This window comes from Dipodomys ordii, unplaced genomic scaffold (assembly GCF_000151885.1).
Source record: "Dipodomys ordii isolate 6190 unplaced genomic scaffold, Dord_2.0 Scaffold131, whole genome shotgun sequence".
Lineage (NCBI taxonomy): Eukaryota > Metazoa > Chordata > Mammalia > Rodentia > Heteromyidae > Dipodomys > Dipodomys ordii.
Genome location: NW_012267347.1, coordinates 2,414,603 through 2,422,009, shown reverse-complemented (window position 1 = coordinate 2,422,009; position 7,407 = coordinate 2,414,603). Strand labels below are relative to the sequence as shown.

Below are 7,407 nucleotides of genomic sequence, written 5' to 3'. Positions count from 1 at the left end.
GCTCAAGGATTAGGTAGCCACAAGGCCTGGAATTCACATGATACTACTGCACTTGAATTGGTCAGTTATCTTTAATTCTCACATATGTTTTATGCTTCATAAGATGAAAATTTTCTGTCAACAATTCTGTGATATTATCATTACCACATCCATAGAAAGATGATGAAATTTGTCTTAGGGATGTTCAAGATAAAATAGTACATGATAGAAGAAGTAAATGAATTTATAATATGACCCTTTTAAAGTTTAATATCTCTGAAAGCTATGTATACTTTCTTCTTATTGAGAAAAGAACATTTTTCAAATGTCTACTCCCCAGATAAGTAACTATGAACACGGCCATAATGTAAGAATCTTGTGGTAGATTAACCACAAGTATTTGCCCTGTCAACTATTTGACAAAAATAGATGAGTGGTTACTCATCTAAAATCCTTATATACTTATTTCTTTCATAGATAGACTATGAAGAAAGAGAATTACACATGGATGACTGAGTTCATTTTTCAGTTTCTCCAACTCACACTCAACCAGCTCACACTCTGTTGTGTTTCTTGCACTGTAAATACTAACCCTGGTGGGCAATATCACTATTGTGACCATCATTACCCTTGATTATCACCTCCATACCCCCATGTACTTCTTCCTCAGTATGCTGTCAGGCTCTAAGACTGTGTACACACTTATCATTATACCTAGAATGCTTGTCAACCTCATAAACCTTACTCACCCCATCTCCTTAGCAGGTTGTGCCACTCAGATGTTCTTCTTTATTAGTTTGGCTATCATCAATTGCTTCTTGTTAACAGCAATGGGGTATGACCGCTATGTGGCTATTTGCAACCCCTTGAGGTACTCAGTCATCATGAACAAGAAGGTGTGTTTTCAGCTGGGGGGGGCGCAGGCCTGCAGCATTGGTCTGGTTGTAGTAATGACACATGTCAGCCGTGTTCAGGCTCCCTTCCTGTGCTACCAAGGTGGCCCACTTCTTCTGTGACATCCGACCTGTGATGAAGTTTTCCTTCATTGACACCACAGTGAAATGACTTTGATCATCAGTGTGTTGGTGATCTTGATTCCCATGGGCTTGGTTTTTATCTCCTATGTCCTTATCATCTCCACCATCCTCAAGATTGCCTCTGCTGAAGGCAGGAAAAAGACCTTTGCCACCTGTGCTTTTCCTATCACTGTAGTCATTATTCACGGTGGCTGTGCCTCCATTGCCTACCTCAAACCTAAGACAGAACAGCAGAGATGAGGACCAGCTGATCTCTGTGACCTACACTGTAATCACCCCGCTCCTGAACCCTGTGCTGTACACCTTGACGAACAAAGAAGTCAAAGATGCTCTGTGCAGGGCTGTAGGTCAAAAACTTTGCTGACAGAATATGTTAACTTCAAATAGCCTCTTTGGAGATTCTCTAGAAAGGATAAAGTAGAACCGTGTTCACAATCACTACAGTTAAAATTCTGGATCCCATTAAACACTGATTGGGTACAGGCTGAGAGAACAGTCTGCAAATCCAGACACTTGAAAAATGGAGATGGTTCTCCAATATGCAAACAAGTGAGCACTTCACAGAAAATAAGAATGAAGAGCCTGCTAGAGCTGAGCAAGTTGGCATTATAGGAAAATGACTAAGTTGGCATTAAAGGAAAATGACTATGTTTTCAGTATCTTTTAAGAGAAATATTTTTGAAAAGTGATTAAAAGTCCTTGGTGATCTGGTTAAAGCATGGTGCACCAGTATTATCAGCAATTATATTGTAAGAAGGTCCAATGAGATGTACAAGACACTATGTTGAAAATGAACTTTACAACTTTGTGGGGGAGGGTGTTGAGGAAGTGGGGAGGGAAGTGATGGTAAGGGAAAAACAAAGGAGGAGGTAACAATGCTCAATAGGAAATGTACTCATTACCTTATTCATGTACCTGTAACGGCTCTGTACAGTATTTTTATAATAAAAAACAAAAAAGAAGGTCCAATGGTTACTGGTGGTATTATACGTCATTGTCTGAAACCAGGATAAAAAAATCGGGATTGCCTTTGGATTTCCTTGCAGAATAGATAGCAGCTATTAGTGAAGGGGAGTCAAAGAGAGAATGTAGCAAGGGATGAGTGGGAGTGAGGTGATGAGGAGGGATTTGGATAGGTAAGTAAAATATAGCCAGCTGGTAACTCAGGGACTCAGTAAAAGAAAAAGGCTCATCAAACCATCAATCCTATCTTTTAAGGTCCTCCGGGATCTGAATTAATAGGCTGTGGTCACCATTCACTTCTATTTTCAGCAACCTCTCCCCTATGTTCTAACATCTACCTCCACAAAGGCCACAGTGGTACCTAGTGACTTGTGTTTTCTATTTTCACATACTCTCCTGATCTTTGATGACTCATTATCACCTAGTGGGAATCTATTACTACTGTTGTCACTGCTTATTCAGCCTACTCATTTTGATACACCAACCCAAAGCACCTCTCCTTTTATAAGCCATCTAATGTGATATCCATGAAGAAGTCATACTCTCAAGCCCTTCTCTGGAAATTTACACATTCATACAGGACTGCAATGAACATTTCTCTGACACCTTCATGGGTGACAATGTCAACCTGGACAGTGATTCATAATGAAGTAGGGTGATAGCAGCAGAGATGGTTCTGCTCACTGCTCAGTGTTCAGCTAGGACCATGTGATATATTTTAATTTCACTAGGAACTCCATAAGGTTCAGGCTTACATAGATTCAACTATACATTTTTCTTTTGAAATCCAAGAGGACTTAATATGAATTTATCCCATATTTGCCAATGGCCACTTTTTACTCATCAAATAAAAATATCTTAATCATTTATTTCAAAATACAAATAAATACATTTCATTTTTATTTTAGACAAATTTCCCTGTCTCTTCAACCTTTTAAATGCTGCCCTGTCTCTTCAACCTTTTCAATAATCTGCATCTGAAAACTTTGTCATTTATTTAAAATGCTAGGTAGCAGCACTGAGAATATGTCTAGAATGCTGAGCTTGTCTCTGTTTGCTGCTCGTGGGGGGCTGCCTCTCCCTGAGCTGGCCTGCCTCCCTGTGGGCTCACCCACCTCCCTCTGGGTGGCCCCACCAGGGGTGGGGCTATCTCCCCCTGGGCCCACCAGAGAGGGGAAGTATCAGGATATCAGATTCTTTGACCTTCTTCAAAAAGGTCACTGTTTCTCTGATGTTTCCAGCCAGGTGCCCTAGCAGGATCTATGCTACTTTTAAAAATGGTGTTCCTCTCCAGTAGGAGAGAGGTTTCTTCTAGATGCTGTTCTCCAGGAGGGAGAGACGAAATCTTTTGTGGGGTACTCACAGTTTCCCTTGGTATGACAAGTTTTCTCTGTGCCTGTCTGTGGCTGGTTAGGGTGTGAATTCCAGTTCCTGGTCTTCAAGTTCACACTGGAGGTGAGTGGAAAGCCTGCAGGCACTCTGTCTCTGATGCTGCCCCCTTTGCTGAAGCTCCCTGGACCGCTGCTGCTGCCATTGGCAGGTACTTAAATCTGCCTTCTTATGCAGGCTGCTCAGAGTCTTCTTCTTTGGTATAAATCTCTGTATAATTTTACTTTACTTGGTGTGACTCTCTAGACATGAATAGCTTGGTGGGACTCTAAAAACTGCTTCTTCAAAGAAAACTCTCTTGGTGAGAACACAACAGAATAAAAGGCCACCAAAGGCCACCACAGAAAATTCTCTAACTCATGGAGACAGAACAACACATTGTTGAATTACCAACGGGTCATTGAAGAGATCAGAAAGGAAATTCAAATGTTTATAGAAATTAACAACAACAACAAAAAAAAAACAGACAAAATACCAGATCCTTTGGCGGTACTTAGAGAAAAATTTATAGCTCTGAGTACCTATATCAACAAAGTGGAGAAATCTCAAACCAACAGTTTATGATACACCTTAAACTCCTTGAAAAAGAGGAACAAGCCAAACCTAAAACCAGTAGACAGAAACAAATAATTAAAATTAAATCATAACTAAATGAATTACAGAACAACAAAACCATAGAATCAACAAAACAAAGAATTGGTTCTTTGAAAAATTAACAAAACTGGGGCTTAGAAGGCGGCTCAGTGGTAGAGTGCTTGCCTTGCATGAGGCCCTGGGTTTGATTCAGCACCACATAAGCAGAAAAAGCTGGAAGTGGTGTTATGACAGACCCTTAGCAAATCTGACCAAAACAGGAAGAGAACAAAACCAAATAAATAAAATTAAAGACAAGAATGGGAACATCATGACAAAAACAAGCAAGATCCAGAACCTTATGCTAACAAATTGGAGATTATGGAAAAATTCCTAGCCAATCTAAACCAAGAAGATTTAAAACAACTAAATAGATCTATACAAGTAATAAAATAGAAATGGAAATAAAAGAATTCCCATCCAAGAAAAAAGCCTAAGACCAGATGGATTCACAGCCTAATTCTAGAAAGCCTTTAAAGGAGAACTCACTCCAACACTTCTCAAACTCCTCAGTGAAATTGAAAGTGAAAGGTCACTACCAAACTCATTCTATGAAGCCAGCATAACTCTCATCCCATAAGCAGATAGAAACTCATCAAAGAAAGAAAACTATAGACCCATCTCTTTGATGAACATCAATGCAAAGCTTCTCAATAAAGTTCTGGCCAAATGACTTTACCAACTAATCAAAAAACAAAAACCAACCATGATCAAGTCAATTAATGAAATTCAACACATCAACAGCAGGAAGGACAAGAACCACATGGTTATCTCAGATGCAGAAAAGGCATTGGGCAAGCACCAACACCCCTTTATGATAAAAGCTCTGGAGAAGCTAGGAATCCATGGAATATGCCTCAATATAATTAAGGCTGTATATGACAAATCTACAGCCAGCATTGTACTTAATGGTGAAAAGTTAAAACCATTTACTCTAAAGTCAGGAATGAGACAAGGATGTCCATTCTCTTCTTCACTCTTCTTCAATATAGTATTGGAATTCCTAGGTAGAGCAATAATGGAAGAAATAAACATAAAGGGGATTGAAATAGAGAAAGTAGTAAAACTCTACTTCTTTGCAGATGACATGATCTTATACTTAAAGAACTACATAGGTTCTTCTCTCAGGTTATGTGAGCTGATCTGAAACTTTGGTAAAGTAGCAAGGTACACAGTTAACCCACAAAATTCAGTGGCTTCCCTATATATCAACAATGAGAAGAGTGAGGCTTAAATCAGGAAAGCAATTCTTTTTATAATAACCTCAAAAAATACCCAGGAATTAACCACAGATGTGAAGGACCTCTATGATGAAAACTATAAAAACCTGAAAAAGGATATAAAGCAGACTTAAGGAAGTGGGAAAACGTCCCATGCTCTTGGATTGGGAAGATGAACATTATGAAAATGGCAATACAGCCCAACGCTATCTATAAATTCAATGCAATCCCCATTAAAATCCCAACAACATTCTTCAATGATATAGAAGTAGCAATCCAAAAATTCATATGGAATAATAAAAGACTCCCAAATAGCAAAAACAATCCTTAGCAAATCAACAGTGCTGGAGGAATATCAATATCAAGCTTCAAACTTTTTTTTACAAAGCTTCAGTAATAGAAAACAGTTTAGTACTGGCACTTGAACAGGTCTGAAGACTAATGGAATAGAAGATACAGAAATGAATGCACAGACCTATAGCCACCTAATCTTAGATAAGGGAATCAAAAACACAGAGTGGAAAAAGGCAGCCTCTTCAACAAATGATGCTGGCAGAACTGGTCATACACATGCAGAAATCTGAAATTAGATCCTTATATATCATCCCGCACAAGAATAATTCCAAATGGATCAAAAATCTCAGTGTAAGACCAGATACCCTGAAAACATTATAGGAAGGAATAGGGGAAACACTAGGGCTTCTTGGCACAAGTCAAAAGTTCCTAAGATCTAGAATCACAACTAATCAAAGAAAGGCCAGTTAAATGGCATTGCATCAAACTGAAGAGTTTCTACATGGCAAAGGATGTAGCTAGCAGGATAAATAGAAAGCTCACAGAATAGGAGAACATCTTCACTAGCTATGAATCAGACAAGGACTTCATATCTAAAATATACTTAGAGCTTAAGAAATTAACCCCCTCAGGGCTGGGAAGGTGGATCAGTGGTAGAGTGCTTGCCTCGCATGCATGAGGCCCTGGGTTCAATTCCTCAGCACCACATAAGTAGAAAAATCCAGAAGTGGTGCTGTTGCTCAAGTGGTAGAGCACTGACCTTGAGCTGAAGAGTTCAGGCCCCATGACTGACCAAAAAAAAAAAATTAACCCCCTCAAAAATAAGTCTTCGAAGAAACCACAACCATTAATAAGTGGGCTAAAGACTTAAAGAGACTTCTCAGAAGAAGAAATAAGAAGGGCCAATAGTTCAACATCTCTGGCCATAAAAAAATGCAAATCAAAACAGCACTGAAATTCTTCCTCACCCCAGTTTAGAATGGCCATTATCAAGAAAACAAACAATAACAGATGCTGGAGGGACTATGGCCAAAGGGGAACACTACTACACTGTTGGTGGGAATGTAAACTGTGTAATCACTCTGGGAAGCAAAAAACTAACATAGCACTTTGCTGGGATCCAGTAATCCCAGTTCTGGAATCTATCTAATTGACCACAAGCCAGGCTACACTAAAGCTACCAGCACGACCATGTTTGTTGCAGCATTGTTTACCATAGCCAAGATATGGAATCAACCCAGTTGCCCCTCAGTGGATGAATGGATAAAGAAAATGTGTATATACACACAATGGAATTCTATGCCTCCATTAGAAAGAATGCCATTGACCCATTCATAAGGAAATGGAAAGACTTGGGGAAAAAATTATACTAAGTGAAGTAAGCTAGACCCAAAGAAACAGGCTGCAAGTTTTTCCTCATTTGTAATAACTAAAATGTACCTATAAATCTACAAATAATCCAATGGACAGTAATAGATAACTAATTACACCTGGACATGACTGATTAAATAGTAATCAAACATTCACACAGTGAGAACAAAGGAAGATATTCTTAGGAGAGGATCACAATGGCTCATTAGCTATGCATATAATATTATATAAATGATGCTTATTGAAATTCCAAGAAAGGGAAGAAGTATTTTTTTATTATATTTGTAGTTCTTTTCTTCTTTCATTTTTTCCTTTGGTCAGTTCTCTGCTGCCACTGTTGTTTATTTCTGTACCCTTCTGTATATAAGTTTATCTGATTTGGAGAGAGAAAGGGGGAGTACAGAAACTTTGGGTCAAAGGGTGACCCAATTCAGCAGGGATACCCACTAGATATAACTTTGGGGGAAGGGAAGTTAGAAGGAGAACAACTGGGAGAGATTGAGGGAGGGGGTGACGTTGTT

At 39.0% G+C, this 7,407-nt stretch overlaps 1 pseudogene; it reads left to right on the top strand.

Annotated features, from left to right (window-relative positions):
- Positions 1-463: 463 nt before the first annotated feature.
- LOC105996419 lies at positions 464-1,380 on the top strand (annotated as a pseudogene).
- Positions 1,381-7,407: the final 6,027 nt, after the last annotated feature.